Raw genomic sequence first — 15,281 nt, 5'->3', positions numbered from 1 at the left:
ATGATCTTTTCCCTCCTTGCTATTTTCCAACTTCTATAAAATGTTCCCTTTTAAGAAAATGAAGGTATTATACAGATGTTTATTTCCTTTTTAATTGAATCCATGCCTGTCCATTAATAAACCCTTATGGAAACTATATGACTCAATCATACCTTCATTTTAAACAAATTACATCAGTGTTTGGAAAATAAAATGCACATCAACTTACATTTTACTGAAAAAAGTATAGTTGAATAGATCTTTAATTTTTTATTTCCTAGATAAAAAATATGATACAGAGACAGTGAGAAATTCTGGAAAGAATAGATGTTATTGGAGCATGTTAATCTGAGTTTGATTCTTGGATTTCCCACTGATTACAAGCTAAACATCAGGTCTTCAACTGTACAGAGCCTGCGTTTCCTATATATTTTCATATATACATATTTCATATATATTTCATATATACGTTTCCTATATATTTTCATATATAATATTTCATAAATACATATATTCATATTTCCTATATATTCTCATATTTCATGTGAGATAATTCTAGAATAAAATTATATAATATTTAAGGCACAGATAAGCTAATACTTAGTAGGTGTTTAATAAAATATAAGGAATATGCTTTTTTTTCTTTTTAAGTAAGGAATATGTGTCCTGATATTTCAGGTTCATGAGAAGTAGAGCCTAAGGTGCAGAGTTTAGTGGAAGTTGTTTGGCGGGCAAGTTCTCTCATGTGAAACCTGTTAAGGGCATGACGGCAGGATGATAGTACAGAAGAGAGAGGTAGGCAGAGATGTAATGTCAGTGGAAATCTAGTTTCAGTCTGATCACATAGGGAGCTCTGGTGCGTAAATTGTATCAGTTTGTTTTGCCTTGAGGCGGGGGGGGGGTGTGTTTTATACACTCTCCCTCCCCCTCCTTCCCCCTTCCTGTCTCTATCAATTAATCATCAGCTGCCGCAAGGGTTGGGGGAGGAGGGAGTAAAGTGGCTCAGGTCAGCTAAGGGCAGTCCTTTTTGAGGAGAGAACAGGTGTGAACCATTAGCCATTAACACCTGCAGCATCTGGAGCTGGGTGCCCCAGTCTGGGAAAGGGGATCTGGGCGGGACACTGCCAACATCCACTGCAGATGCAAAAGGCTAGTTTTAACCATATTTGAAAGAAATGCTACTCTTTCAATATGTAATTGTATAAATGCCAAAAAATATTTTCATTTAAGGTATTTAAATTTATCAATCATTTTTATTTAAAGGTTTAATTGCTTCTTTAGTGTCCTGTTTCTAAAATGAGAATGGTTATTTGAACTAAATAAAATGTATTTTACTGCAAAGGCATCTTCATTTATAAATAATCACAAGTCCAAACATGGTTTCCAGGTCCAGAAATTTTGCATATATAATAAGCTTTCCCATTTAAATCTTATACTCACTAATACATGTTCCCACATAGAATAGGTGCTGTTTTGATGGATGGACAGAATCAAGCCAGTGAATCTACTCATGATTCAGGAACCAGAATCGTGTCAGAATGCATTTAGGAAAGGCATGTTTGTGAATATAATAATTGTGGTCATGGGGTTAGAGATATAGTTTATTGCTTTCTAGACACTAAGTATTTTCAAATTTAGTGCAATCTTTTTTTAAGTTTTTAGTTAATTCCAGTTAGTTAACATACACTGTAGTATTAGTTTCGGGTGTACAGTTTCAACACTTCCTACATCACTGGGTACCCATCACAGCAAGTGCCCTCCTTAGTCCCTATCACCTCTTTAACCCATTCCCCACCGCCCACCTTCCTTGTGGTAACCATCAGTTTGTTCTCTGTAGTTAAGAGTCTGTTTCTTGGTTTGCCCCCCCCTCTCTTTTTTTCCTCTTTATTTGTTTGGTTTCTTAAGTTCCACATATGAGTGAAATCATATGGCATTTGTCTCTTTGAATGTTATTGGTTGCTTATGGAATAGGAAAAAGAAGAAAATTGATATAAGTCACTAAAATTTGAAAAATGACTTGTTTGGTCCCATTATGGGGTTATTATATTCCCAAAGTTTATGCAAACAGGTGACCGTGGCTATTTGTCTGATGATGAAATGTAGTAGGATTGTTTAGACATTAACAGAGGTATGAATAGCCTAAGAATACATTGTTCCCATTCATAAACAAAAATAAGGGTAAAAATGCTAAAAGGCCTGCTGATTTACCCACACCAAAAGCTCCAATAAAGTTTATGTGAACTTTTAAGTCCATACTCCCTTTAACTACCAGTCTAAATTCCACAAAGTTCCATGGGGTGCCTGGGTGCCTCAGTTGGTTAAGCATCTGCCTTAGGCTCAGGGCATGATCCCAGGGTCCTAGGATCAGCCTCGCATCAGGCTCCCTGCTCAGCAGGGAGTCTGCTTCTCCCTAGGCCTTCACTCCACTTGTGCTCTCTCTCTCTCTCTCTCTCACTCATTCTCTCTTGCTCTCTCTCAAATAAAAAATAAAATATAAATAATAAAAATAAATGAAAATAAAATTCACAAACCAAAGGATTTTTTAAAGTTTGGAATAGAGTAATTTGGCAGTGAAACCTGATCTGAAATGAGACTGTGTATAGATTTTATCTTATTTAGCGTGGCTGTCCCTTTGGTTCATTGCTGAAAAATTAATGTGTTTGGTTACTGGATGCTGTCCTATGCTTACTTGGGAACGTTGATTTATATATGTATACCTACCATATTACCTTACCAAAATAAAAATATTCCGAGTTTTAAAACAATTCTAGCTCCAGAGTTTTCAGATAAAGGATTATAAATATATATGTGAGTGTACATATATGCATATATAATATATGAAGTATTAATTTTGGCAAATGAGCTATAAAGAAAACAAAACAAATCTTAATGGTTTATTATAATAAAAATTTATTGCTCTCTTACTTTAGCTCAGTTGCTTGTCCATGTTGAACTCACAGTAGGGCTTTTTCTGTTTCATGTACTTATTCAAGGACCTATATGGTAGATAAGCTCTATTAACTTCATTACATAGCTTCTGAAAATGCTCTGGCTATTGAGAATCGCTCAAGGAAGAGAGAAAAGAGAACCATTCAGAAGATTCTTTCTAGGCCAGGACTGGAAATCTGGTTTACAGTACTCTGTCCAGGGCTCAGTCATATGGTTACACTTATTTGGGAAGACTGGGAAGTACAGTCCAGCTGAGTGCCAGGAGGAAAGCAACGTATGATTGATGAACGCCGATTGGTCATGGTACTTGCCACATATGTCTATGTGCACATTATATCATTGCTATGTCATAGTCTCAAAGCAGAGAATTTACAGAAAAAATTATCTCATAATCAAGGCCATTAGTGATCTTTAGTAAGTGAACCTGTTCCAATTTCTAAAAATAATGGGAAAACTGCAAAATAAGAGTAATGATGTGGATAACGAGCCTTACCATATAACAACATATATTAAAAAAACCACCCTTATTAAAACAATATGGTACTGGAGCATGAATAGATAAATGCTCAACTGTACTAGTATCAGATAAACAAAAATTAAAGTGAGTTATATTTTGCATACACAAGATCAGGAAAAAATAAAATCACAGATCTTGCCAAATGCAGGTGAGGATGTGAAGAAGTAAGAAATCATGTTCATGATTCAACGTTTAGTACATTGTTAGGCACAGTTCAGAGAGCAGTTTAATGATGTCTGGTAAAGAGAAAGATGTGTGTAATCTTTAAGTTAGTAGATGCCTGTTTGAGAGAAACTTAATCCTATGTATAAGAGGGTAATTACAAGTATGTGCTTTGGAGCATTACTTAGAATATAGCAAAATAACCTAAATATTCATAAACATCAGAACAAGTTGTGGCCCATTTGTAGAATGGCACACTATACAGCAATCAATGTGACAAACTAGGTGTGTTCTGTATTATCAGTGTGGATCATCTTAAAAACATCATGTTAAATTGAAAGAAAAAAAAATTGCAGGACCATTCCAATAAATTTTTTTGTTTTGCTTAGAGTCTAGCTTTTGGTTTACAGCCAAGGGAACCTTAACTACAACCTTAAAATTAGTAAGATTTATCTCTAATACATAGAGGATAATCATTCAGCAGAATCCTTTCGTGGGAACAATTGCCTCCAGTTCCATCCAGAAGAAACCACAGAAAGCATTGGTTGAATTGGAGTCTATGGATTCATGCTCTGCGTGCATCTAAGAAAGCTATTCTTCCTCTAAATCTGTTTCTATATACTTTATTTTCACACAGCAACTTAAAGGTTAAGAATTATTGAAAAATTGCTACAAATTTTGGAGAGAGAATATCAAAATAGAGTGGGTCCAATAAAATGTAAAATTGTTGGATATGCTGATTGTGATAATTATATAAGGGCTTTAACTTTTGAAATGTTTCATGTTAATGAAATTATAAAATCTACTCCAGATAACTGTAGGAACATTTACAGTTTGTTTTGGATTTGGACATGTGTAATAATGACCAAGTATATTCATAAGAATATTTGATCCTTGATGCAACATTATAGTAGTATTTTTTCTTCAAGTCCATAAATTTTAAGAAAAAACTTCTGGCTGCCTAATGTTAACAAACACAATGGCTTTCAAATTGTGAATGATACAAAACAAACAATGGGAAAAGAAAAGTTCTCGATACATGAAATATTTTGTTAGAAATGAATGAATTAAATAGCTTTTCTGTCAACAAATAGTTTCACTTCTTAAAACTAACAGTGGTCTCATAAAGAAGATTCTAGTGAAAATTAGCTGTCAGAGGAGATGTTGACTGTACTATAATAAATAACAGAGCTGATCTTCAGAGCAATAAGAAGAATATAACCATGATTACTCTTTATGAGCAGTTCATTACTCTTTATGAACATTATTGCTCAATCTAATTTGCGAAACGTGATGGTGAAGTTGGCAGAAAGTTGTAATACCTAATTGTTCTAATTTAATGTTTGTACTATTAGGAGAAAATTATATTGCATCATATTCAAAGGATTTTTTGAATTAATATTTAGTACTTCAAGAAGTTGGTATGTATGATCTCAGCAAGGTTTGGATCACAAAGGGAAATTTAGCAATCATGTTGATTTCTCTTTTCCTCCTTAACTCCAGTATGCCATGAATTAATTGAGATTTTGACAGCCAAGCTTTTGAAGCAGTATTCTGTTTAGATGCTATAGCTGAGAGGAAACGCAGTTGAGCGTTCCCATCTACCCCCCCCCCCCAGTCCCAGGGTAACAGTATATTTTACAGCTGGGACTTCACAGGGTTGTGTTCTTTTTTTTTTTTTTTTAATTTCAATTTTTCATTTAAATTCTAGTTAGCATATATGGTAAAATGGCTTTCAGGTATAGAATTTAGTGATTTATCACTTAATATAACACTCAGTTGCTCATCACAACAAATGCCTTCCTTAATACCCATCACCCATTTAGACCATCCCCCACCCACCTCCATCCATCAAGGGCTGTGTTCCTGTAGATGAAAAAAACTGCATATGTTGGCAGGTGCTTTTCATTGGACCAATTCTACATATATGACCATTGCTGGTCTCTATTTTTACTCATCCTATTTTTACTCATAGAGAGGTTTAAGGGGAGGGACTAGATTTGAACCAATGTCTTCATTACAATCAAGATAGCAAGAATAGGGCTTGATTTGGCATTAGGGCCAAATACATTTGTATTCTGTCTTAGTTCTTGAGAGTTGGGGGGAAAAATCTCAGATGGGTCAGTTTATCTTTCACTCGTTTTTTTAGAAATCTCTATTCCTCTTCATATTTAACCAACTTGTGCAGTGTTAACAATTAAAATATAATTAGGATAGCTATCTTTTGTTGAATGCCTACTTTGTGTTGTTCCTTATAATTTGTCTTGTTCCTTGGTATAAAGCTATTCATAGCATTCCCTTATCATTGTAATGTCTGTAGGATCTATAGTGATACCCACTTTCATTCATGATATTGGTGATTTCTATCTTCTCTTTTTTCCTGAGCTGTCTGGCCTAGGTTTATCCATTTTATTGATCTTCTCATAGAACCGGCTATTACCATCATTGAGCTTCTCTATGGATTTTGTGTTGTTTATATCATTGATATTTGCTCTTTATTATTTCTTTTCTTCTCCTTACTTTGGGTTTAATTTGTTCTTCTTTTGTTTCTTAAGATGAAAGTTTAGGTGTTTGATTTGAGACTTTTCTTATTTTCTAACATAGATGTTTTAGAGTTATACTGTTCCTCTAAGCATTGTTTTAGTTCCACCAGATATTTTAGTATGTCATGTTTTCATTTTCATGCAATTTATTTTTATACAGTACAAATTATTTCCAATTTCCCTTTTGATTTCTTTTTGACCCATGAATTATCTAAAATTTGTTAGTCTTCAAATAGTTGGGTATTTTCTAGTTTCTGATTGCCTAAGTGTCTGAGATTAATTTATCAATTTTGATTACCCATCCCTTTAATTCCTTTTCTGTCATGGTCTTATCATTTGAGATGAACAGGCTGAACAGACACATCACGCTAGCTGATGTACTTTCACCCTCGTACTGTGTTCTTAAGTGATCTCTGAGGAGACTAGAGTTTTTTGTTTTGTTGGCTAATTTTCTGTTTCCTAAACTACTTCTGCATCTTCCAGGATAAATCTCTTTTTTTGGATGTATTTGTTGCAAGATTTTTCTCAAGTGTCTAGTGATCGTTATTCATCCATATTTAAGAAAAAGGCAACATAAAAGTTGATTGTGAGCTCTGTTAGGCTTTGCATTAACCTATGCATGATTGGTCAGGAAGCTTTCATTAGGCAGAGACCTTCTTAGATGAGGAAGACTTTGCTCTGTGACACCAAGCACCTGCTCTGATTCTCTCCAGGGATTTAGTTTCTTTAGGTAGTAATCTTTAAACTGTTGTCTAGGTATTTGAAGGATGTGGCTGTTGGGCTATTGATAATTCTGTTCATGCAGGTGAAGTACATGTTTGACCTTTCTTGGCCCTACTTCTCACTGCTTGACTTCTCTGTAACTGCAGTTTCTGAGATCTGAGCTTCTCCAGGGATTAACTAATAAAGTTGATTTCCTTTTTGGATGCAGTACTTTCCCTTGTCCTTCCCTCACTTCTTCCTTTCTTCCTCTGTGAATAAGCTTGACTATGCCTGCACCTCTTTTGTTAATAATTCTAGATATATATTTTTTATTTCTTTAAAGGATTGATTTATTTATTAGAGAGAGCAGGGAGGGGGAGGCAGAGGGAGAGGGAGAAAGAGAGTCTTAATCAGGCTCCACGTTCAGCTCAAGCCCAATGCAGGGCTCAATCTCATGACACGTGAGATCATGACATGACCAACCGAAACCAAGAGTCAGACGCTTAACCGACTGAGCCACCCAGGTGCCCCAATAATGCTAGATATATTTTAATTCTCAACAATTACAGATCTTTATTTTTTAAAGCAGAATTATGTCACTATATGCTTATTACTGAGAATCTAATGTTGATATAAGCATAATATGTTCATATATATGTATAATTTATATGCATATATATTTAAAGTTTGTCATTTATTAATGTAATTTTTGGTAAAGCAGATTTTTCCCTTATTTTAAAGGTTTTTAGGAATAACAGGAGAACATATGTACCAAATGATATAGGAACTCTTTGGGTATTATGTTTGGGGGTCTCATCTAACATTTTATATGTATTTGTTGGTTGGCAATAGATCATACTTGATAAGCCAGGACTAAGGTGACTTTTTGATGCAAATGCTTTTTGTACTTTATTGAATTGGGATAAAGATAGATCAAATAAAATGACCTCTCAAGGATTTGAAGCTAGTATGTCAAAATGAATATAAAACTCAACAAAGTGCTGCTGTTTGGCGGTTTCTGTGGACCTAAGAAATGAAGGTGAATGGATAAAGCATACCACTTTGGCATCTGTAAGCAGGTATGAAATAGTTAAGTTATCTAGCAAGGGAAATTATGCGCATATTTTCTTGTGTGTTTTCTGAGATGACGGAGTTCTCCAGGATTCTTGGAAAAATATTTGGGGTGGAAGAACATCCAGTTCCAAAATACTTTCTCCTTTGGGGGAAGTGGAGTTGGCAGGGTGTGACATACTTAGCACTCTCTATCTGGCCCCTGGTGAGGGTGCCCGTCATACTTGCAGGTCTTTATATGATTCACCTGGATGAAACAGAATTGAGAAAATAAAAGATCTCATTTAAAAAAAAAGAAACTTCACTTTGTATTATTATCTTTTTGGAGTCAGGAGAGGGAGAGAGGGAATGAAGATGGAAAGGAGGGAGGGACAAATGCATTTAACACCAATTTCATCATGAACCATAGCATCTTAGAATTGAAGAGAGCGGAGTTTATCTTGTTTAGTCTTTTTTCCAACTGGGAATTCCTTTTTCAGCTTTTCTGGCAAATGACCATGCAACCTCTGTTTAAATAGTTTAAATATTTTCAATGATAGGTAGCTCATTTCTTTGTAGGTTATTTCTGTTTCAGAGATTTCTAATAATTGGACATGCTGGGAAAAATCTGCTTTCATTGACTTACTTGTCTTCTGGAGCAATATAAAATAGTGCTGCTGCCACACTGTGATTTTTGAAGACAGCTTTTTTTTTTTTATTTTCTGGGCTCTTTGAAGTTAAATTTTTAAATTCCTTTGATCACTATTTAAGTTTTTAGTATTCAGAATAATTTCTTCTTGATACTTCCCAATTTTCAATATCCGTTAAAACTTTTTAAAATCAAATTATAGTGTACAAATAAAAATACACAACTCATAAATGAGCAACTGCATAAATTACCATAAAGTGAACAAACCATTTAATCAGTACCCCCAAATTTAAAAAAAGAACATTACAGATAATCAGTAAGCCCCTTTCCTGTCCCTTTAGTCACTACTTTCTTACTCCCAAATATAATCATTATTCTGATTTCTAACAATACCATAGAATACTTTTATCACTTTTGAAATATGTTATAAATGAAACCATATTGTCTGACTTCTTTAACTCAATATTTTAAGAGTCACTCATATTATTGTGTGTGTTATAGTATAATTACATTTCTGAGGTTTCCCATTGTATGATAACACAATTGTTCTGTTTTACTATTTCTGGAGAGTGGACTGTTTATAGTTGTTATAGTGGATTATTTACAGCTTTGGGCTGCTCTGAAGAATGTGAACATTCTTATACGTGTCCTTGTGTACATATATATGATTTTCTTTTGGATATATACTTAGAAGTAAAATTGTTAGGCCATAATATATATTTATATTCAACTTTAGTAGATAATGCCACTTTCCAAAGTAATTGAGCAATTTATATTCCCAGCAACCATGTATGAGAGCTCCTGTTGCTTCACAGTCTTATTAACATTTGGTATTTGAATTTTTGCTTTTAGATATTTTAGTGTGTGATATTATCTCAATGTAGTTTAAATTTGCATATCTGATTATTGATGAGATCTTCACATGTTCTTTGGCCATTTGGATATCCTCTTTTGAGAAATGTCTATTCAAGACTTTGCTCATTTTTTTTTACTGCGTTTTTGCATTTTTAAAAATTAAGGTATTTTCCATACGTTCAGGATTAAAACTGTTGATAATAGGTATTGGGAATATTTTCTGTAGCTCTACTTTGACTTCATCTACTAATGGAAGTTCCTAATTTTAATGTAGTACAATTTATTAGTTTTTTTCCTTTATAGGTGGAGTTTTTCTATCCTGTTTAAAGTATCTTTGCTGTCCCAAGATCACAAATATATGCTCTTATGATATCTTCTAGAAATTCTATTGTTTTATTATTTATATTTAGATTTTTTTTTCACCTGCCAATACTTTTTTGTGTGTGGTGTGAAGTAAAGGTCAAATTCCATTGAGATACTTATTGTACCTCCCATCAAAGACGTTAAATAGGAATAGACATAAAAAATTGGACCTTAGAGTGGGAGTCTGCATCGAAGCTGAAGTTTGGGGAGTGTTGAGTGTACAGATGGTACTTAAAGCTGTGAGGTTAGGTACTATTGCTAAATAAGTGAGCATAGGTTGAGAAGAACCTGAGGAGAGAGCCCACAGGTGCTCCAGTATGAGACCCAAACTACACTCATTACTTTGCTGTATGAGAGTACAGATGGAGTACAGTACACTAATACAGACCATAGTGTGCTATAGATTCCTGTCATCTACATACTACCCATAGTGTCATATCCCATGATTGCACTGGCTTATGCCACGGTCAAGTCAGAATATAAACTTAATTAAATGTTATGGTAAACCAGAACATCATATTTTTAACATGAATTCTTAGTAAGCGAAGCCCTTCATTCTGCACTAAAGGAATTGGTTACTTTGCATATAAAAGCAGCAATTTTCATTTTTTCTTGAACATTCTGTGACATTTTCATGTTATTCAGGTCATATGTCCTAGCTTCCCCCAATATTTTGGAATCCTAAATAATTAATTCAGCATGTTTGCTGTCTGTCATATATCTGTGCATTCAACATTTGTGGATTTGATAAGCAAGTTGTTGATAGCAAATTCTGGATACTATATGATCATATCCAGAAGTCTTTGATGGGTACAGTAGACACCTTTCTCCTTTAGCTGACATCACTCCCAATTCCAAACCTTGTTTGAGAAAAGCTATTCAATTATATCTAGCCTTCAGTCACCCAGGTCATATTTCCTGTTTTTCTAGGAGGAAATCTTGAAAAAAGTCATCTTTCTTTGAATTCTCACTTCATATAGTCTTGAGGGGGGCACCTAATCCTGGAATCTTGGCCTCAGTCTTTTCAGAAGAAATTACTTCCAGTGTCAATTTATTTCACTTATGCAAAAGGACTGTCCACAAAATGGTATGATGCATGCCCAAATGTCATACTTGGCCTCTAGCCAGCTCAACTGTGTGAAAGTATAAACTTTTTGCACAGTAGTTTTTATTTAACCAAACTGAAAAGGGAAAAATCTCTGATGTACATGTTCATTTCAGTTGAGACATTTACAAAGTACTTATTTTATGCAGTGTACTGCTTTAGACGCTATGAAGGGCATAAAGTGAGTTATGGATCTCCGTCAACTCACCTTATATATATCATCTCTAGGTCTATCCCTTACATTGCTGTTGAATCCACAACTCTATAATCTTCATTTCCTTAATAATTTTTTTCCCAAATCATATCCTGTGATTTCATTGTTTCTTAAGACTCACCCCCCCCATAAGTTGTTGCAAGATGCTTTTCTAAATTCTTAACTAGCAGTGACAATATTTGGCTTTTTATAATCACGTGCCTAACATTCATGTCCTGTGAACCACCTTTGATTCTGTGCTGTTATACACAGAATTGTAATGAGAGATAAGAACACTAGGTCTTTTAGAGGGTAAGCCATGGAGTTAGTGGCCTGGGGGAGGGGTCTAGAAAAGAAATTCCCTTATCTCTGGTCCTATGTTTTTTTCACAGTCCACAAAATGTGACTTTAAAATTGCAGAGGTATTGAATTTAAGGACCCCATTAACAATGAATACAGACTCAAAACTCTCTTAGGCGCACCTCATGATAGCGTTGTTATGAATTTCATGTAAAATGAGGTACTGCTGCTCCTGATTCTTGCAAGCTACTACTGTTACACTCCCAGGAAGTCTTTGAGGTCTGAAACTTGTGTTTAGGTTGTAAGGGATCGTTGATTCCTGAAACATTTACAGTAGTGCTTTTATAAGGCATGCGACCAAATCATAATATGTGCCTTTAGCAATGAAGGAATGAACGTTGTTGATTATCAGTAGGAAACTTGGATGTTATACACTTGAAATTGGGATACAAAACAAAACAAAAAGCTAAAGATTACCAGATCTCAAAGGGAAAAACTAGTAATCCATGAATAATAAACAGAGAAAATATTTTCAAAAGGCAGGGTGTCAAATACCTCTGAGATTAATGTATATGATCTGCACTTATATATAGCAGATTACCTAAATTCAGACTGACCTTGGCCACTGTGGAGGGTAATATTTTTGAAAGAATGAGCTGTATTAAAACAGTTTCTGCAATGTATTAGGCACAAATATGCTTTCCTTCCACGTTAGGCATGCAGAACTTTTTCCCACCTGTTTATTTTTCCTTAAACAAACATATTATCTGATATAACTAGTCCAAAGAAAATTTTCTCTTCCTCTACGTGAATGAACTCCCCTCTTACCCTTTTGCTAAATTCTGGAACTCTGATGTAGTTCTTACATTACATCCATGTCACTTTTTGGAATCGCTTCAATAGTATACTGCCTTGAATTATTTTCAAGCATTTAATCACCTTCTGTTTAAGCCCGTTTTCCCCTTTAACAGTGTAAATTATTTTCCAAGTACAATGTATGATAATATAGACTGGACTCCCTGTGCTATTAGGAGGTTTGAAATGAAAAACAAGCTTTGTCTTAAAGTCTTTGTAGCTGTAAAACATGGCAAAATTAACAATGTTTCATCAAGTCTCTACTGTAGTTCTCATGCCAGTTATTGCATACTGTGATTGTCTTTTCTTTTCACCACAGAAAAAAATCCATTTTAAAAATGGAAATCTCCTAAAGAATTGGTTCTGGGTGTCCAAAATATAAGGAAGAATGTTTCTAATAAATTTAAACTTACTCTGTGGGGAAGGTAGTAGGCTCTGGAGTCAGATTTTTAGATTCGTAGTTGAGCTCTGATATTTACTAGTTGGAGCACTTTGGGAAAATAATATGCCCTTTCTGGGCCTCCATTTCCCAGGATGTAAAATGAGGGTAACAAGGGCTCCCACTCGTTGACTTATGGAATGCTTTAAATGAGATGGAGTATGTGATGTGTTTAGTATGCTGTCTATACTTAGTGAGTGCTTAATAAATACTAGTTATTTCTAATTTACACATGAGATTGTTATAGAAAGTAGCAACATTTTCAAATGGTTGATAAGAGGATCCACTAGGAAAAATTTAAAATAATCTATTATTTTTAGTGTACAGATGATAAAATTGAGACTCAAAGAGGTGGCAGTTTATTATAATAATCTAAATTGTCTAAATAATATAAAGTATTTATTTTATTATTTTTTAAATTTTTTATTATGTTATGTTAGTCACCATACAGTACATCATTAGTTTTTGATGTAGTGTTCCATTTCATTGCTTGCATATAACACCCAGTGCTCCATGCAATACGTGCCCTCCTTAATACCCATTACTGGCCTATCCCAATCCCTCACCCCCCTCCCCTTTGAAGCCCTCAGTTTATTTCCCAGAGTCCATAATCTCTTGTGATTCATTCCCCCTTCTGTTTACCCCCCCCATTCTTCCTTTCCTTCTCCTACCGATCTCCCTGCTATTTCTTATGTTCCATAAATGAGTTAAACCATATAATTGTCTTTCTCTGCTTGACCTATTTCACTTAGCATAATCTCCTCCAGTCCCATCCATGTTGCTGCAAATGTTGGGTAATCGTTCTTTCTGATACCTGAGTAATATTCCATTGTATATATGGACCACATTTTCTTCATCCATTCGTCTGTTGAAGGGCATCTCAGCTCCTTCACAATTTAGCTATTGTGGACAATGCTGTTATGAACATTGGGGTGCATATGGCCATTCTCTTCACTCCGTCAGTATCTTTGGGGTAAATACTCAGTAGTGCAATTGCTGTGTCATAGGGTAGCTCTATTTTTAACTTTTTGAGGGACCTCCACACTGATTTCCAAAATCATGAACCAGGTTAAGCTTCTAATCTCAGTATTTTTTTAATATGGCATTATTTAATGTAGAAAATTTGTGCTACTATGACTTATTTTTTTTTTTTTTTAAAGATTTTATTTATTTATTTGACAGAGATAGAGACAGCCAGCGAGAGAGGGAACACAAGCAGGGGGAGTGGGAGAGGAAGAAGCAGGCTCACAGCAGAGGAGCCCGATGTGGGGCTCGATCCCATAACGCCGGGATCACGCCCTGAGCCGAAGGCAGACGCTCAACCGCTGTGCCACCCAGGCGCCCCTACTATGACTTATTTTTGCCTAAATTTTAAGTTTATCTGGTTTGGATAGTTACCTAAAATTTTTCATTTGATGGATTTTTCATGATAGAAAACATACCATGTTTTGTGCACTTTGAAGTGTTAGTGGTATGAATAAATAATAATGTTGGAGTTTGAGGATGTTATGTATGACTTCACTATTCCTCACTGAAATTTGGAACTAATTGAGAGAAGATTCTCCAGTGAGACAGAATGAGAAAACAACATTGATTCTTTTTTTTTTTAAGATTTTATTTACTTATTTGACAGAGAGAGACAGCTAGCAAGAGAGGGAACACAGGCAGGGGGAATGGGAGAGGAAGAAGCAGGCTTCCAGCAGAGGATCCTGATGTGGGGCTCGATCCCGGGACCCTGGGATCATGCCCTGGGCCGAAGGCAGACGCTTAATGACTGAGCCACCCAGGCGCCCCAACAACATTGATTCTTAAACAGAAAAATCGATACCAAAACAATGGCACAGGATGGAAGCAAACAGGCTTGCTATTGCTGTCTTTTTTTCCAGGCTCAAATTTGGAAGAATTAGTCTATAAGAAATTTTGTTCTGAGGAGCGGACTTTTACGTAGACTCACTATACGACTTCATACTTAGAATTTTTGCTTGATTAGCTCTACTGAGTCAAGAGATGCATGGACCACTAATTTGTCCATTTCTATGGGGAGGCATAAGGGGTAGAACAACACAAATTTTTGTTTTTATTCAAGGAGCTCTGTGTAAATGTAAATGAGGGGAAGGTAGGGATGAACCCTAAATGTCTGTGTATTAAAGTTAAAATACTTGGCAGGAATGTTGGTAATCACTGCAATTGTGCAAGATCATCCTAGAGACTCGAGCCTAAGTAACAACATAATAGATAGATGATAGATAGATAGATAGATAGATAGATAGATAGATAGATGATAGATAGATGATATATAGATAGATATTAGATAGATATCTTGGTGGAGTCCCAGTAGTTCATTTTTGCTTTGGTTTCTCTTGTCTTTGGAGACGTGTCTTGAAAGAAGTTGCTGTGGCTGATGTCGAAGAGGTTGCTGCCTGTGTTTTCCTCTAGGATTTTGATGGATTCCTGTCTCACATTGTGGTTTTTCATCCATTTTGAGTTTATCTTTGTGTATGGTGTAAGAAAATGGTCGAGTTTCATTCTTCTGGATGTAGCTGTCCAGTTTTCCTAGCACCACTTATTGAAGAGACTATCTTTTTTCCATTGGATATTTTTTTCCTGCTTTGTCAAAGAT

At 35.1% G+C, this 15,281-nt stretch overlaps 1 protein-coding gene across 1 annotated transcript in view; it reads left to right on the top strand.

Moving 5' to 3' along the window:
* Positions 1-15,281, top strand: part of CFAP299 (cilia and flagella associated protein 299) — a 566,830-nt gene that overhangs the window by 233,927 nt on the left and 317,622 nt on the right. The gene's annotated exons all lie outside the window — the stretch shown is intronic.

Source organism: Ailuropoda melanoleuca, chromosome 11 (assembly GCF_002007445.2).
Source record: "Ailuropoda melanoleuca isolate Jingjing chromosome 11, ASM200744v2, whole genome shotgun sequence".
NCBI classification, from domain to species: domain Eukaryota; kingdom Metazoa; phylum Chordata; class Mammalia; order Carnivora; family Ursidae; genus Ailuropoda; species Ailuropoda melanoleuca.
This window is presented reverse-complemented; position numbering and strand designations above follow the sequence as displayed.